At 34.6% G+C, this 19,382-nt stretch overlaps 1 long non-coding RNA gene and 1 pseudogene across 3 annotated transcripts; both read left to right on the top strand.

Moving 5' to 3' along the window:
• Positions 1-293: 293 nt before the first annotated feature.
• On the top strand, positions 294-12,515 carry LOC144312058 (uncharacterized). 3 transcript variants are annotated; one of them, XR_013377475.1, is made up of 3 exons: positions 294-844; positions 8,394-8,640; positions 12,287-12,515. It is a non-coding gene; the product is annotated as an uncharacterized LOC144312058 (long non-coding RNA). The 3 variants fall into 3 exon arrangements; XR_013377473.1 differs by having other exon boundaries at positions 12,244-12,515; XR_013377474.1 differs by lacking the exon at positions 12,287-12,515 and adding an exon at positions 8,689-9,094 and having other exon boundaries at positions 8,394-8,469.
• Positions 12,516-12,662: 147 nt separating this feature from the next.
• LOC144312012 (heterogeneous nuclear ribonucleoprotein A1-like) lies at positions 12,663-19,139 on the top strand (annotated as a pseudogene).
• The last annotated feature ends 243 nt before the right edge of the window (positions 19,140-19,382 follow it).

Genomic DNA, 19,382 nt, shown 5'->3' with positions numbered 1-19,382 from the left:
TCATGGAGGAGGAACACTATCTCTTAATGATATCTTCCATTTAAGAATTCTGCTTCTTTGTTTTTTCACCTGTAGAGATAAGGAAGAACTTTGCCTTTAGTGTTCAAAATAAGCCAAAACAATGTTGACATTTCATGTCTTCAGGGATCAACAATTTATGCTCAAAGCAATGGAAATAAAGGTTAGGACAGTCTTGCAACTTGCTGAGATGGTCACTGGCTACTCTAAACAGGAACTCAGAGGAAGCTTCTGTCTAGAATATTCTATTGTCTCTCCCATTCCCTATCACCATCACTACGATCAAGTTAAAAAGTACCAACTGTAGAGCTCAGGGGTGAGGACAATTAAAGTTTTCTACCTTCAGGATAATCACTAGGAAAAAAAGGATAATCACTAGAAGCAGAACAGGATAAGCATTAGTGTGATGGAATAGATGCTCTTTATTAGCTGATGCATTGCTTTTAATGTAGAAAGACCTTTGATTTTCTAGCTTTTGGTACCCTTGTATTTTAATTAAAGAACCAAAGCACAGCAAAGTTCAGAGAAATAGGAAGTACTAATCAACAGACTAAAGATGTGGTTAGAAAGAAAGCATATACAGAGATGAGAATGATGCCTGAGCCTTTGGCAGACTGTAAGGAAATGTTAGTTAAGCAGGGCAGTTTTTCACAGTTGGATATAGAGTAACATCTCTGGAATGAAGAGACACACAAGAGCATAAGTGCTATTTATCACCTCTGCTTAAAATTACGACTCAGTGAGCAGCTGTGTTGGCTGTTGTGCTGCCTGGATTCCCTCCTTGGGACCAAGACACTCCTTCTCCAGCTGGTGAATCCCTCTCTAGGTAAGGTCTTCAGGCCAAACAGAGCTGCCTTGATGGAGATTCTAACTTTGTCCAGGACATTCAGCATCCATTGACTAGTGGATACAGAGTATGAGGGCCACATCTTATCTCCAATCAGAGCAGGTCTGAAATTGCTGGGAACTTTGCTCTCATTTTGGTATAGGTCAGTGTCTCCATCAGTCTAATCCTTTGTCCTTTACTACCTTATGTTAAAGCACCTATAGAGTACCCCACAATAAACCTCCTGCACACACCACTTCTCAGGAAATCTGGCCTAAGACAACAGCTTTCCTAGGGACAAATTTCTCAAATGACCAATTCCTTCATAGATGTTATAAAACCACCAGGGACAGAACCTTTGATTTTAAAGAAAAGACAATTGGATGCATCATCAGAATACATTTAACTCCAATAGAAAAATTTGTGACTAATTTTCTTGATCTTACTTAGGACATTCTGGGACTCTTGCTTCTATTTTTAGAGCCCAATGATTTAGACAAATGTGAATAATTTGGAGAGGTTTCAAAGGCAAGTCAAATGATTAAGTAATGAGAATGAAATTAGTATAAAATTGCTAGGAATATCTGGCCTTTTGAAAGAAAAGGGAAGGGGCTATCTTAACAATAGCCTTCAAATAATGGTTATTTATTCAAGTGAATAAGATTGTGATTTCCAACTGGAGGAACAGGCAAAGATGAGGATTATCATTGATCCAGATTTTTGCACTGGCCTTAGGACACATCACCCAGTCTCCAGTCTTGACCCCTCATATTTCATTCTCATCCAGAGTGATCCTCTAGAAAGCATCATGACAAATCATGTCATTCTTCCCCTCAAATCTGTCTCTTTGCTCCCCATCACACCTAGAATAAAATTCTAGGTCCTTATCATGACTTAGAGATGTTCAGCGATCATACCCTGGCTATGTGTGTGGCCTGTTTCCTCCCATTGGCACTACACTACCTCCCCTGCATTGGGGCTTCGTGTGGTCCTCAAACAGACCAGCACCAGTTGGGCTCAGGGATGTTCCCATGGCTGTGCCCACAGACCAGGTATTCTTCCCACAGCCACCATAAACCTGCCACCCTGCCACATTCTCCCTGCAGAGTGTCTCCTTAGAAGGAATTGAAAGTAGGACTGCTACTTAGACTTTATTCTCTTACCCTGCTTTACAATTCTTCAGAGAATGTATTAGTTCTCTAATAAACCCATTTATTACTTCTTGATCTTCTAATATGTATTTATATATTTCTTTTATATATCATTATAGATTAACGTGTATATATTTTAACTGCATATATATGTATATATGAGTATATATGCTCATATATACATTTGATGCCCCCACCAAAATATAAGTTTCCTAAGGGTAGAGTCTCTGACTCTTACTTAACTACCGTGTGACCAGTGTCTAGAAACATGCCACACATTTGGTAGATAATAAATAATTGGTGCTGGATGAATGCATAAATGTGATTGGTATAGTCTGTATCCTTATTGTACCAACTCCCTTAATTATCCAGTAGATAATTAACCCAAGTTCTTTTTATTTACTCAAGTTGGGTGTAGGGCCTGGTCTTTCTCTCCTCTTCAATCTAGTACCATGGATAGCCAAACAGTGGTCCTACACTGCCGGCCTCCTTTTCTGTTTGCTGGAATAGAAAGATTATTTATAAAAATGACCTAGTCCTAGCATCTTTTGAAAGGTATAGTACTAAGGGTGAGATTTTATAAAATTTAAAACTATATTCAATCTATAGTTAGGAACACCTTATCATGTGTTTGTTTATTTTTACCATCTGTTTTCCCCCTTCCTTCATTAGAATTTTTATCTATCAGGGCATCTGAGTGGCTCGATTGGTTAAGCTTCTGACTCTTGGTTTTGGTTCAGGTCATGATCTTATGAGTCCTGAGACTGAGCTGGGCACTGGGCTCCACACTCAGCTGGAAGTCTGCTTGAGATTCTCTCCCTCTGCCCCTTCCTCAACTCATGCTCACTATCTCTCTCTTAAATAAATAAATCCTTTTAAGGAAGAATTTTTATCATTTATATTATTTGGGGGTTTTAGAAGATTTTATTCATTTATTTGAAAGAGAAAGTAAACGAGCATGAAGAGGGGAGGGGCGGTAGGAGAGGGAAAGAGAGACTCTCAAGCTGACTCCCTGCTGAGCACAGAGCCCAACTCAAGGTTCCATCCCATGACCCTGATATTATGACCTGAGCTGAAATCAAGAGTCGGCTGCTTAACCAACTAAGCCACCCAGGCACCCCTGGTTTTGTTCTTTATGTTCTTTTCTCATTTCCATTCTAGTGTAGAGTTTATTTTTGGTTTTCTAACTTCTTGAATGGAACACTTCATTAATATTTGTATATATATATATATATATATATATATATATATATATACATATATGCTCTCATATATATTATACATACTTATGCTATATGAGAGTCTATGTTATTTAAGTGTACATAATATATATTCTCTTAGATGAAAGATAAAGATATATATTATATTTCATATATCTTGGTAATTTTTAATATAGTTAATTTTTTTAAATGTCTTGTATTTTTCAAAAGAATATACAATTGTTATTTATTGGGAGCAAGTCTCTGTGTATAGTTATTAGATCAAGCTTTTTAATTGTGTTTTGCAATTCAATTATGCACTTAACATTTTGTGTTTACTTCATCAGTCTCCAGTAGACTAATGTTAAAATCAATACTGTAAGAAAATATGTTCTCAGGTGTCTGCAAAGTTGATCATTTAAAAAAAAAAATACTTACACAGTATTTATTATGGCCCAGACACTCTTCCAGAACTTTGCAAATATTAATTCACTTAAGGCCATGATCATTGCATTTCCTTGAACAATTTTTCCAGTTGTTATTAAGTACTTTTCCTATCAGGATTGAAATTGTTAGATATTTTTTTATGTGATGCTTAAAGTATACTATTATCTCACACATGATGCCTTTATTTTAGCAGTAGCTGTAGTTTTAAAGTGAAGATGTTTGAGTATGTTGGTGTCTTTTGCTCTGCCTGCATTATTAAAGGGTATTTTACCTGCATATACATTTCTAGACTAAAGATATAATTTTGTTGCCTTTTAATGTTAAGTCTACTAGCACTATAATTGCTGTGGATCTGAAGATAATCCTTTTTCCTGGAAGCTTTTGAGAATTTTCTTTTCTTATCCTTGATATTGTAAATTTCACTGTATTATGTATGTGTGGGTTCATTTTATCTATCCTATGTGACACTTGTATTACTCAGTTACCATTATATAACAACGACTCAGTGGTTTCAAAACATCACTCATTGATAATCATGCAGCTACAGCTAGGCTTGGGATTAGCTGACCTAATGGGATTTGGCAAGATGGAGCACCCAGCTACAGGCTGGGCCCATATAGTACACTCTCACTGCTGCCCACATTCTGTGCTGAAGCCAGACACATGACCAAAAAAGAAAGGGATTACACTTTCTTCTAAGTGGAGGGACTGCCCAGCATGACAAAGGGAGAGTTTCAATTAGAGGACGAAAATTCATTCAACCTACCTAATCCTGTAGGTTATTACGAAACTGAAAACTCTCCTACCAATTTATTATAAATATTCTCAGACTTCATCCTTTAGAATATTGTTTCCAACTATTCCTTCTGTTTTCATCTTCTATAGCTTTCTTCAGAAATGTGCTGCAGGCTGACAAGCTATCCTCTAAGTTTCTATTTTATTTTTTGCAATTTTTTCTATTGACTGTATATCCCTTTTCTATTCCTGTCAAGAAAATTGCATTCTATCAAGTATTTTTTTCTATTATTTGGATACCTAAAAATATGTTTTATTTCAATTACATTAATTACACAGTAATATATGTTCATTCTACAGAAATCTTATGATACATATATAATGTTACATCCTAAAACATCTTCTACCTCTACATAGACTCTGAATGTTAATTCCCAACTCCAAAAATATTCATTTTTGTGTATTTAGAGTATATTCTTCCTAATCTCTTTGTTAGGAGAATGTATATATACATGAATATGTAAAAATACATCTTTGTTTTATGAAAGCCTTTTTTTACACATTTGATATTATAAGGTACATATTTTGGGGGGCAGATCCAGGAGTTGGACAGGCCTCATGCAAGTGAAGTGCTCTGCTTCTCATGCTTCCTTTGCTTTGTTGTAAATCTGCCCATCCATATATACAACAACTTGCTTTTTTTTCACTGAAACATTTACTTGGATATATTTTCATTGCAAAATAATACATAGCTTACATAGTCTATTTTAAATACTGCATCTAATTTTTATTTTAATTTTATTTTTTTTTACCAGTAAACTCTTGATTTTCTTTTCTTTTTTTTTACCAGTAAACTCTTGATTTTCTTTTCTTTTTTTAAATAATAAATTTATTTTTATTGGTGTTCAATTTGCCAACATACAGAATAACACCCAGTGCTCATCCCGTCAAGTGCCCCCTTCAGTGCCCATCACACATTCACCCCCACCCCCCGCCCTCCTCCCCTTCCACCACCCTTAGTTGGTTTCCCAGAGTTAGGAGTTTTCATGTTTATCTAATTTTTATATTAAATCATATTGTAGCATTAATCAAAATGTTCACCAGCCTTGGTGTTAATGGGTAAATATTTCTCTGGGATGCAGAGCAAAAACCCCAGTCTTTGCATAAGAGATACACATATTTTTAACCTGAGTATGTATTGTGAAATTATCCTCCAAAGAAACTGTTATAATTTATACACTTTTTAAATAAGTGGTATTATTAATCATTTTGCCCATTTGTAAGCATTGTCTTCTTTGGTATATCTTAATGTTTTGTATTTCATATTGATGAGTTTGAATTTTTAAAATGTGTGTTTTTCATTGTTAAAGAGGATGAAACTCTTGAGGGATCATATGGAGAATAAAAATTAAATATCACTTAATGAATTTAAAAAACAAAACACCAAATGAGACAAGCCCCATTCTACTACATCAAAGAAAATATGAATCAATGGAAACAGCTTTACATACACTTTGAAATAATAATCTGGCATTATTTGTAGACCTGATGATGCATGTAATCATAGGTTCCCCAAATAGCCCTAATTACCTGTTGCTCCAGCATCCTGTTCCATTTAGTACTAATGGTTGGAGTGCCATTGTTTCCCTTGCCAGCCACTTGCCTTACCAGCCAATTGTTCCTATACCAGCACACAGTCTGCAAGATGTGAAAGCTTCCAGGCCACCAATTAGGGGTTCAGTAGAAATGTAAGAAATTAGAGTTAAAATAGATGTGAAATATATGTTTTTTTTTAAAAAAAGGTTGAGCCATCATGCCATAGAATTTTTTTAAAAGACTTATTTATTTTAGAGAAAGAGAGTGTATGCATGCAAGCAGGGGGAGGGGCAGAAGGAGAGGGAGCAAGAGTCTCAAGCAGACTCCCCTGCTATACACCAAGCCTGACATGGGACTCCATCTCAGGATCCTGAGATCATGACCTGAGCCAAAATCAAGAGTTGGATACTTAACTGAGTGACTCAGGTGCCCCAAGAATTTCTAAATAAAAATCTGAATATTTTTGCCATAGTACTTTTGGTATTTATCATAAACTGCAAAATTATTTTATTTATTCTGATGCTTGATAATATTCCTTTTGTTTTGTAATAACCTCTTTCAGAATAAATGGCTCAAAAGTCAAAAGCTACATACAAAATGCAAGTAATGTAAACTGAAAAAATGAACTATAGGATTTTCATTTCTTAGAAAGCTGAAATGGACAAACATTTCACAAAATGCTTATGACATTTATGATATTCTTATGTATTAAAGTGATACTCTTGTCAATATTTTTTAAGAAATAAATAAGACACAGTCCTGTGGAAGGATACTCAACATCTACTTTAAAAGTTAGTAAGTTAACACAACTACCCCCCAAATAGTGATTTAACACACAAAACTGAAGGAAATGCATTTTCCATTTGAGAGAGAGAGAGAGAGTGCACATGTGTGGGGACCCAGGGGTTTGTAGAGGAAGAGAGAACCTTAAGCAGGCTCCATACCCAGCATGGAGCCCAGCATTGGGCTCAATTTCATGACCCTGAAATCAGTACCTGAGCCAAAATCAAGTGGGTCGCTTAACAAAAAGCCACCCAGGAGCCCCAGAAGAACCCTTTCCATGTGAAACACGTAAGCCTATGAAGCATGATTTTTCATTTAGATCAGATGACTAATCTCTTAGTAAATTTTTCTCACATAAATGAGTTATTTTGAATAATTACAAAATAAGTTGACACCTGTTAATTAATATGGTGACTCCAACAGTTTCATCAGATGCTTCAAATAGAAATCATTAATTCCAAAAACATTTTTTCATTGAAATTAAGGAGTCAAAGTGTTTAGAAATTCATTCTGACAAAGGTAAAACATACTTTATAATAAATGTTTTGTGAATTTATTAAAAAGTTTAAGATTAAAGACAAAACTGTTTGCTTTATGATGATAATAGAAGTACAATTTTTTAAAAATTTTATTTATTTATTCATGAGAGACACAGAAAGAGAGAGTCAGAGACACAGGCAGAGGGACAAGCATGCTCCATGCAGGGAGCCCAATGTGGGACTTGATCCTGGGACTCCAGGATCATGCCCTGAGCTAAAGGCAGACGCTTAACCACAGAGCCACCCAGGCACCCAGAAATACAAATTATTAGGGAACATAGCATCATGCTGAACACAAAGTTTTCACAAAATTAAACAAATCTGGGTCACAGAAATGTACTCAGATGTATGCTGCATACAAAAATTCATAACTGCATCTAAATCAAATTGTAATATCCCAATGACCTAGACAGAGGCTGTAGTTGTCAAGTTTTACAATACACATGATTTGAGTACATAAACTATAAAGTTTTTATAATAAAGTTATGTTGAAAACAAACCAAAAAATCTTTCAGCACCATAGTATTTTAGAAATGTCTGAGCCTTTGGGGCACCTGGGGGGCTCAGTCAATTAAGTATCTGACTCTTGATTTTGACTTTTGACAGAGGTCATGATCTTCTCAGGGGTTGTGAGATGAAGCTCCATGTCAGGCTCTGCACTGGGCATGGAGCCTACTTAAGATTCTCTGTCTCCTTCTCTCTCTGCCCCTCCCTCCCCACTCTGTCTTCCTTCCTCTCTAAAAATATAAATAAATAAAATTTAAAAAAAAAGAGAAAAATGTCTGAGCCTTTGAAGAATTATTTGGTAAATCAACCTAAATGTATTATAATTGTTTTGAATTTTTTTTGTAAATGGGTCCTCTGAAGTTATGGAGCTGTTGTTTCTCTAACACTAGTAAAAATATTCCATCAAATTATTTAATAAACACTATCAAAAATCTTAAAGATTTCACTGAGTTAGTTATGGGGAAAAAAAGTATATAGATAGTCCACAATTTATGGTAGTTGGATTTAAGATTTCTGTCTTTACAATGGTGTGGAAGTGATATGCATTCAGTAGAAAACATTCTTCAAATTTTGAATTTTGATCTTTTCCCAGGTGAGTGATATGCAGTAGGATACTTTCTTGTGAAGCTGAATGGCAACAGCTCCCAGGCAGCTGTGCCATCATGAAGGTGAACAACTGATACATCTAACAATTCTGCACCCATACAACCATTCTATTTTTCACATTCAGTACAGTATTTAATGCATCACATGAGATACTCATCACTTTATCATATCAGCTTTGTGTTATATATTTTGCCCAACAGTAAACTAATGCAAGTGTTCTGAACATGTTTAAGGTAAGTGTATTAAATGCATTTTCAACTTCTGATATTTTCAACTTACAGGTGTATCAGGACATAACCCCATCGTTAAGTCAAGGAAGAGCAACACAAACAAAAAATATATTAAGATCAAGAGATAAACTGAATAAATTAAATAAATCACAACAACCTGCATAAAATTTCATTTTTAAATTATATAATCCCTTTCTATAGGATGCAGGAGAATATTTTTCATGGAGCTTGTATTTTCAAAAGGATAGGTGTATTTTCTTTTTTACTAGAATGGAATGAAATTAAGAAAGCCTATAATTTTGCAACATAAACAATTCAAGAGTTTTTTTTTTTTTCCCTAATGAAACTATTTGGGAAAAGAAGAAAATTCTTAGTAGAGCCTAAAAGACATATCTGTGAAAATACTTAGTGTAAAATAATGAAAATTTTCAATAAAAATATTCTCTAGTGAACAAAATTTGTTCTGAGTTTAGATTTATGTTTGCCCTTTCAGATAGTATATCTTTCTTAATTATAGAGAAGAATGGAAAATCAAGATTCATTAATCCACTAAATAAAATTTCAAGGAACACTTATGGCAATTGTGGAAGAAATTTGAAAATATTAAAAATACATTAAAAAATACATTCAGCATGTAAATAGTGACCAATTAATGAAGTAGTTAATAAGTTATTTTATCTAAGTCTAAGATTATTCCACTTATTTATTTAAATGATCAGATAATAAGTACAAAGGCTTTTTTCAATTTTTTATTCATTGTACCCAGATATTATGCTTTTTCTCAGAACTAATTTGATTTTTAAAAATTATTTTAGGATAGGACTGTTTAATTAGCCAATCAGCTATTATAGCCTATTTGCCACTCAATTAATATTAAAAATATTAAAATTATACAGTGATGTTCATTCTAGAACACCTTTAACCCCCAAAGTGTCCCAGTATCTATAATAACTTATATGGTAACACTGTCTGTGACTAATAACTTTCTTATTATTTACCCAAAAGAATTCATGCACAAGAACCCAAAGTGACAAGGACACCTGGGTGGCTCAGCGGTTTAGCACCTGCTTTTGACCCAGGGCATGATCCTCGTGTCCGAGGATCGAGTCCCACATCAGGTTCCCTGTGTGGAGCCTGTTTCTCCCTCTGCTTGTGTCTCTGCCTCTCTCTCTCTCTCTCTTTCTCTCTCTCATGAATAAATCAATAAAATCTTTAAAAAAAAAAAAAAAGAATCCAAAGTGACAGATTAAAAGATATCCACAGCTCTAATGTAATGTTGAAATAAAAAAACAATCCAATTACTTGAATTGTGTGATATGCAGAAAAGTTGTGAAGAGAGTATACCCTAAGAGTTCCCATCACAATAAGAATATTTTTTCCTTTATTTCTTTTCTCCTTTCTTTCTTTTAAATTGTATCCATATGAAATGATGAATGTTGGCTTAACCTACTGTGATAATCACCTCACAATATATGTAAATTATACCATCATGCTGTATGTCTAAACTTATACAGTGATGTGTGTCAATTATTTCTCAATAAAATGGGGAAAAATCCAATTGCTCAAAACCAGAAGGATTAATAAATACAGTTTGTTATAGATTACTATAATTACTAATGAAAATGAAATAATGCAACAACACAGATGAATCATACCAACATAAAACTAAGGAGGAGACATACATAAGGGGATATATACTCTAGAAGTATACTTACAACACATCAAAAGCAGATTGAACTATCATTATCAGCCAGATAATCACTGGAGTCAAAACTATAAAGAAATTTCAGAAGTGTTGTTACTTATAAGGAGAAGAAAGAGTTTCTGGGGTTCTGGAAATATTCTATTTCTTGACCTTGATGGAGTATAGATAACTGTCTTTCTTATAATAATTCATAAAGCCTACCTTTGGATTTCATTTGTTTTACTGCATATGTGTCAAATGGTCATTTTAAAAAGGTATACAGATAAACATTCTGAAAAATACTTAGAAAAATTTTATTCTAAAAGCCTCCTTTTGTCATTTGCCAGAATATTTGATACTTTTGAAATATAAAGCTGTTAAAAACTGTAAAATATATTTACATCAACGTGACTTTCCTAATCTAAGTGACCATGTGTGTGTATGTACGAGTTGTGTTTATGTGTTTCTGTATGTGTGTATGTGTGTACCTCTGCATGATGTGTGTTTGCATGAGTGCGTGTGTCTGCATATGCATTTGCATGAGAAAGTGGCTTGTATGCTTTGAGGTAAGGAAAGGATACTTTTTTTTGGCAGTATAATAGGATTATCAAGAAAGATTAAGATGAACTGGGAATTTGAAAATGAAAACCTCAAAAGAAAGAAAATTTCAAGTAAAGGAAATAAATGGAATAAGTATATTGTTTTTATCAACTTTGCTGTTTTAAAATATGTATTGTAATATTAGCTTATTCCCAGATTATTGTTTTCTCAGCATATGGTTCATGCAACTATAATGACTTTGTGAAAATAGAGCCCTTATCTAAGGAGAGAAAGAGCTCCACCTGCTCCTCTCGGATTACTCTCGTTTCACACTGCTTTTCACTACCTCCTTATGAGTATTACCTTAAAACAAAAACAAGAAACACCTACTGTATTATATACAATTTTCAATCAATTTATCAGTTGCTTTAGTGTAAAAGAAATAAAAGCAAGTTATTAGTCTGGGAACTGTGAGAACAGATTTAAAGAATGTATTTTCATTTCATAGTAGTTTGGTTTCTTCGCCTTTTGTAATTATAGAGCACCAAATTCTTTTTACCTTGCCAGTTATAATTTTAATCATTGCCTTTTATAATATTTATTGAAAAAGTCTCTGAATATTAGGCACCACCAAATACAAAGACACACACACACACACAATCCTACATACACAGATTACATGGTCTAGCATTTTCTAAGAGATTCAAGTTTCATTACAATCATTCTGCCATTCCCTCAAGTTCTGAATTCACTTCTTTAATCCTCTCAATCTTTGTTACTTTGATTCTCAGGTAGCAAAATTCACTTAGATTAAACAAAGATTTATTGATTGACTCTTATGTAATATATTGGATAAGGGCGCAAACTCTGAAACTTACAGATCTGGCTTTAAATAGTTAGTTAAGATTATAGTTAACTGTACATTTGGGGCACATTAGTAAACCCCATGCAATTCCACTTTCTCACCTGTAAAATGGTCATAATATGCTAGGATAAAACTTTAGTAATGTAGAAACCAGCTATCAAAATTAAGAAAAATGAAGTCATTATTAAAGGCAGTCAATTAAGATTATTGAACAATTATGTATTGCTTTGTCTAGTAATGCAAATATTTGTCTAGTAATCCAAATATTTGGTGAACACTTTTTTGGTTGCTTGGTTTCACCCTAAATGAATGGAATGCATATCAAACTATTTATAGGATTATATCAAATTTTATGTGTCTTTTGCAAAAGTTGAAAAATAATAATTGACTTTATCACCAAAACAAGTGCTTGTATTGCATTTTTGCCTAATCAAATACACGTACAAATGCAAACCATTTGGCAATAGTAATAAATACAGTACAGCAAATAGCCTCGCTGCTCCTTTTCAATCTCCAGGTTGAAAGCCTAGGGAAAACATACAAACCATTTCATTCTATAGGATTGGCTGAGTGAAGAAGAGAAGAAGAAAAAGGGAAAGAGAAAGAAAGAAGAAAGAAAGAAAGAAAGAAAGAAAGAAAGAAAGAAAGAAAGAAAGAAAGAAGAAAGCAAACTAAGTGTTTTCATTTACTATCATTAAGTACTACTTTTTTAATTTTTAAAATCTTTGGAGGTTCATTTAAAAAAATAGTATGATCTCTCCACAGGATAGTAAAGCTAAAATAAAATAATTGTCTGTGAATTGTATTATCATGCTAAAGGTAAACTTTGAGTTTGAAAGTATCTGGCCTGATCTTTCTAGTCATATACGCTATTTGCTATAATAGTCTAAGTTATTAGTACCTCTATTCCTTTGTACAGCACAATAGATCCATAAAATGGTACAAGTTTGGGTAGCAGGTGAAGGAAGTTCAGCGCAGGACTGTAAGCACCAAATGAATGAACATCATGATGAATTGAGAAATGCTGGGAGCAAAGAGATAACTTCCCTTTTCTTTCCCTTTTTATTTTTACTTTTATTTTTATTTTCTGCAAAGAGGTAACTTTTCACTTCCCCATATCTGTGAGAATAAGTCCAGCTAACTCCCTCAGGTCAGTGGTTTTCTCTGTGAAATTAACAGGAGAAATATGGTGGCAGTAGTATCCATTGAAAAGTGAATTTGTTACATTCAGGGAAATTATGGGTTTGGTGCTTGGGACTGTCGACAATGGGACACCAATGCAGATACAAATTAATGACTTCTCACAGGCTGGGGCATGGCCTGAAGGCCCAGGGAGCTAAGAATGCACATGGATTTATGGAAGAAGAAAGCAAGTATGAGGCAATATGGAATCCAGTGTTCTGACCCTATACTGGAAAAAAAGAAGGTATAGGAATGGAAGTAATTCTTCTAGAGTCATGGCAAAACAATAGTTTGAGTGACCCTATTGTTCCTGCGTGATCCCATAGAATGAACCTCTAACCTCAGTCCACAAGGAATACAATAAACAAGGAATCGTCAGATGTAGCCAGTGTCTAATCCCTTGAACCGGGATCTGTCATGGATCATCCATTATACAAAGGATCATCTATCTCACTGAGAAAATATCACACTTAGGGAATTAACCAAGACCTGCTCTCACTGATGTATGGAGGTGAAGAGTTGTTTGTTTTCTCTCCAATACTGGTTGGTTCACAGTTCCCATTCATTTATTCAACAAATATATATTTAGAAATGGCCACACCAGGCTTTGATTTAGGTATTCAATTGTAGGTGAAACTGACATATTCTTTGTTAGAGCTTACTATCTAAAGAAAGAGAAAAATAACATACAGTAAACAATCAAACACAAGTATGAAATGATAATCTGAAAATGATGTTATGGGAGAATCAAATTAGACATATTAATAATATGAATTCTTCCAATTCATGAATACAGTATCTTTCCATTTTCTGTGTGACCTTCAATTTCTTTCATCAATTCTTATGGTTACAGAGTACAGGTTCTTCACCTTCTTGATTAAATTTATCCCTTGGTATCTCATTCTTTTTGATGCTAAAAGGGGTTAATTTTTTTTCTGCTAGTTTGTTATTAGTGTATAGAAATGCAATGCATTTCTGTATATTAATTTGTATCCTATAACTTTACCAAATTCATTGGTTAGCTCTAATAGTTTTTGGTTGAGTGAAAACAAGCTTTAGTTTGAATGTTACTAATTTTTCAAAGCTTCTGCTAATTTTTTATACTTCTTTATTTAGTTTAGAGGATCCCAAACTAGCCCAAAGTTAATTTTTTGCTAAAATTTTTAAATTTTGTTTTTACATTTGTCTTTAACCTATCTGGAATTTATTCTTGTGTATTGTATGAAATAAAGACCCCATTAAATAATTCTTTCAAAGTGCTATTCTTGAATAGTCTTCCCAATCACTACTGATCTGCAATACCACCTCATTCTTATATGTGCCTGGATCTGATCCTGGGACCTTTTTCTGCTCCATTTTTTTAAAGAGAGAAAGAGGTGGAGAAGGAGCATACAGAGAAGGAGAGAAAGTCTCAAGCAGGCTCCATGCTCAGCCCAAAGCCTAACACCGGGCTCAATCTCACAATACTGAGATCATGACCTGACTCAAAATCAAGAGTTGGACACTTAACCAACTGGGCCACCCAAATGTCCCTGTTTCATTTTTCTCTTTTCCTATCATTTAACCAAAAGGGCACACCTCTAGTTGCTACAAATAAATATATTAGTGTATACACACACGCACACACACACCATGTACATATGTCTCCCCTACTCACTCTTACATATACATTTTAGAACCAACTTTTCAAATTGAAAATAAATATTATTGGCATTCTCATTGGAATTATACAAAACAAATTTAATGTTTTCAGAAAAATTGGTTATGACACCTATGAGCATTTTATACCTCTTTACTCAATTTCAATCTTATGTAATATCTTTCATTAAAGTTTTCCAGTTTTCTCCATAAGGTTTACATAAATTTGTCATATATATTCATAAATACTTGTTGCTACACAAAATAGATTTCTTATTGAGGAACATTCACATGCTTTTAATAGCATTCAGCTACAATGTTTAGTGCTTTAGAATTCTACTGTCATTGCTATGCTAGGTAAAATTTTTCTTTGGATAACAGAAGAAGAAATGAACTTCATTATTTTAATCCTGCTCTTACTCTCAGTCAATTTGCTATCTTATTAATGTCACTGATTTCTAAGTCCTGCAGAATTTCTCTTGGGAGTGTTGTTACATCTGTCCCTTCCTCATGCCCAACTAGCTTGCACACATTAGCACTTTCTTACCCCAGCTCCCCATTACATCAAGCCTGAATTTCCAAAATATCTTCTCAAAACGATCCATTGTCTAGAGCTCCACCAAATCCCAATGGAGACTATGGAGAATTTCTCAATGAAATGGGCCTTATTTCTTAATAAAAATGTTCAATGGCTAAAATTCATATCCTGTTAGATTTTCCCTGCCTCTCATTTAACTTCTTCTAGAAGAGTTTCTGTAATATATACTTACAATATGCTTTTCCATCTTATCTTTTTTTTCCATCTCTCTCCGTTTATTTCAACATGCTACGTTCACTTATCTCTGAAAGTTTCTGTTGTATCTGTCCCTGTCTTCTACTGTTTTCTATACTTCCCATATAAAAAAAAAAAGATACTTTCACCTTTGATATCTAAGTTAAGCCCCACTTTGAATTTAGGTTTTCTCTTGTTACTCAACCCACATTCATAGTGCACTATCCTGAATTCCTTAATAATTATTCTTTGCATGCTCATATTGTTAGAATAACACATAATGTGTTGTTTTCATATTTTCATATTTCATCTGTCAGCAATTATGGATTGAGTTTGTAATATGGTCTGACACTGTTTCTTTGACCAAACCTTTTTGATATGTTCCATACGGGACTTTTTGCATCCTCAAAAGTAAATGCATTAACCTAAAAAGTAAGGGCTGCTCAATCAATATTTGTTTATTAATTTCCCTTATGTAATCTTCAATTCCTATAAGAGGGCAATTATGCACATATTAAACATTGAATATACATATTTATGTGCATGATTAATTATACTTCTCCTGATGATAAAGTGTGTAGCATTTTTTTCTAATTTAAGAATTTTTTATAAAAATGGTGAAGTTTCTATTGAAAAATCTGTATATAGTATAATGAAAATGCTAGAATCTTAATATAGGTTTTGTCTGATCTGCCTAATCTTTATTATTATAGCTTGCCTTATTCCAAATCAACTAACAGAATAAGAATTCAGAATAAAGCATCAGCACTTTAGTGTTAACATTAAGTGGGCTACATTAACACTTAATTATAAGTATATATTTCTTATTTCTCTCTCATAATTGTACCTCATAAATGGTTAGTTATCTGTAAGGTGTTTAAAATATCCTCTTCTATACAAGGTGTTTAATAATCATAGATACTCATGACTATTTCTGCAGCCCAGTTACTTACTTAGAAGTCAATTTGCTTCCAATCACCTCCTTAAAAAATGCAGTATTTCTGGGTATCCCAGGTGGCTCAGTGGTTTAGCACCTCCTTCAGCTCAGGGCGTGATCCTGGGGACCAGGGATCAAGTCCAACATCAGGCTCCCTGCATGGAGCCTGCTTCTCCCTCTGTCTCTCTCTCTCTCTGTGTCTCTCTGTCTCAAATAAATAAATAAATAAATAAATAAATAAATAAATAAATTTAAATGCAGTATTTCTACCTTGATCTACAGTTTAATCTGTTTGAACTTTAAGTTGTGAAAAACTGTCATGACTGGAGCCATTTTAAAAATGGAGTTGGAGAAACCACTACAGAGAAACTGCTTTACCTACCTTTGTTTGAACTGGGAAAAAAACCTTTAGGCTGGGCAAAATGGCAATTGTTTTGAGCAATTTCTTGAGAAGTCTGTAGAAGAATGGACATCCCGGTCACAAGACAATAGTTATGGAATTTCTGAAGATAATGTGAGTTATCAATCAATGTCTAACCCAGAGTTAACTTCTTAACGCTAAAAGAAAAACTTATTTTCTTCAACTTATGTAATTAATATCCTTCCTTTTCCTCATTAAAAAATCCATTGCCTTCACTCTAGAAGTAGAAACACATTTGGGTAACCATCTAAATCTGTGATCCCCAAATTACAATGCTTACCCCCAAATAAACACATATTTGCCTCTAGTTGTGGCTCTTTCTCTCCAGGTTACAAAGTAAAGATAAGAAGCAGGCATTAATGGGAAATAATTATGAAATTCCAAATTCCAGGTTTGTAGTTTAATTGAATGACCAGTCTTTTTAAAGATTTATTTATTTGAGAGAAAGAGAGAGAGAAGAGGGAGGGGTGAAGGGAGAGGGAGAGAGAGTCCTAAGCAGACTCCCTGCTGATCACAGAACAGATCCAGAATTGGGGTTCCATATCATGACCCTGAGATCATGACCTGAGCTGAAACCAAGAGGCAGATGCTTAACCAACTAAGCCACCCTGGAGTCTCTTAAATGACAAGTATTTGAACAGATGAAGGAAAAATAATCCATTTCTTCTGTCTATTTTATTTCAAGGAAGTAGTAGATGCTAAAAATGTATGTTTCCAATTATAGGTCCTATTATTCTAGGAAATATGGATAAAGATAGATAATTAAGCTCTTTATAAATACCCTTACAAGTCCCCAAAACTTAAAAACTACCAGTTTATACTAATAGCTTCCTATAATCTGAGCTTATCTTTTTCCAGAATGTATTGACTATGATATTTCATCATGTTTTTTGCCAGTGATATAATTTCTTGTAGTATTGTGGATAGTAAACATTTCCTGCAATTTTCCTTCCATCCTTCAAAAAACATGCCATCCAAAAAAGACCTAAAATTGCAATAAACCACCTTTGAGAAATTCTGACAGAAACAAAGTTCAAACAATTCCTTAACTAAAAATTTTATCAGAACTTTCTGCCCATGGTTGATGATGCGATGTAAGTAAGCATCCTTAAAATCTCCTCTCTCATCATTATTATACCTAAGTTAGAGACTCCCAAAGAACCTGAACAGCTGTGGAAGCTCTTCACTGGAGGTTTGAACTTTGAAGAAATTGATGAGTCTATAGAGCCGTTAAGAGGCATACCACTTACAGACTATGTGGTAATGACAGATCCAAGCACCAAGTGCCCCAGAGGTTTAGGGTTTGTCAGGTATGCCACTGTGGAAGACATGGATGCAGAGCCACACAAGGTGGATGGAAGAGATGTGGAACTAAAGAGGGCTGTCTCAAGAGAATATTCTCAAAGATCTGGTGCTCACTTAACTGTAAAAAAGATTTTTTTGTTGATGGCATTAAAGAAGACACTAAAGAACATCATTATTTTAAACAGCATTGGAAAATTGAAGTGATTTAAATCATAAATGACTGAGGCAGTGGCAAGAAGACAGGCTTTGCTTTTGTAACATTTGATGACCATGACTCCATAGACAAGACTGTCACTGAAAAATACCATATTATGGGACACCTGGGTGGCTCAGTCAATTAAGCATCTGCCTTTGGCTCAGATCATGATCCTGGGGTCCTGGGATAGAGTCCTGTGTTGGGCTCCCTATTCAGCAGGGAGTCTGCTTCTCCCTCTCCCTCAGTGCCTCACCCTACTAGTGCTATCACTCTCTCATGTAAATAAATCTTTTTAAAAACAGATACTATGAAGCAGCCCGGGTGGCTCAACGGTTTAGGGCCGCCTTCAGCCCAGGCCCTGATCCTGGAGACCCAGGATCGAGTCCTATGTCGGACTCCCTGCATGGAGCCTGCTTCTCCCTCTGCCTGTGTCTGTCTGTCTGTCTGTCTGTCTCTCTCTCTCTCTCTCTCTCATGAAGAAATAAATAAAAAATCTTTAAAAGAAAAAGATACTATGAATGAAAACAATTGTGAAGTAAGGAAAACCCTATCTAAGCAAGAGATGGCTAAGGCTTCATCCAGCCAAAAAAGTATAAGTTCTGGAAACTCTGGTAGTGGCCATGGAGGTGGTTTTTGTGGGAATGACAACTTTAGTCATGGAGGAAACTTCAGTAGGTGAGGTAGTTTGGGTGGCAGTCAAGGTGGTGGTGAATATGGTGGCAATGGGGATGGCTCTAATAGATTTGGTAATGAAGGAAGCAATTTTTTTAAGTGATAGGAGCTAGTGACCATTTTGGCAATGACAACAATCAATCTTCAAATTTTGGATCCAGGAAAGGAGGAATTTTGTAGGCAGAAGCCCTGGCCTTTATAGTGGCAGAAGCTAATACCTCACCAAACCACAAAACCATGTTGGCTATGGTCATTCCAGCAGCAGCAGTAGCTACAGCAGAAGGTTTTAATTACTGCCAGGAAACAAAGCTTAGAAGGAGAGGAGAGCCAGAGAAGTGACAAGAAAGCTACAGGTTACAACAGATTTGTGGACCCAGCCAAGCCTAGTGGTGTCAGGGGCTAGCTGCTACAAAGAAGACATATTTTAGATAATACTCATGCGTATGGGCAAAAAACTCGAGGAGTATATTTGTAATTAACTGTATAACAGGTTAGTTTCTATTCTGTGAAAAGTCTAAAGCATCCAAGGAAAG

Source organism: Canis aureus, chromosome 4, assembly GCF_053574225.1.
Source record: "Canis aureus isolate CA01 chromosome 4, VMU_Caureus_v.1.0, whole genome shotgun sequence".
NCBI classification, from domain to species: Eukaryota; Metazoa; Chordata; class Mammalia; order Carnivora; family Canidae; genus Canis; species Canis aureus.
This window is presented reverse-complemented; position numbering and strand designations above follow the sequence as displayed.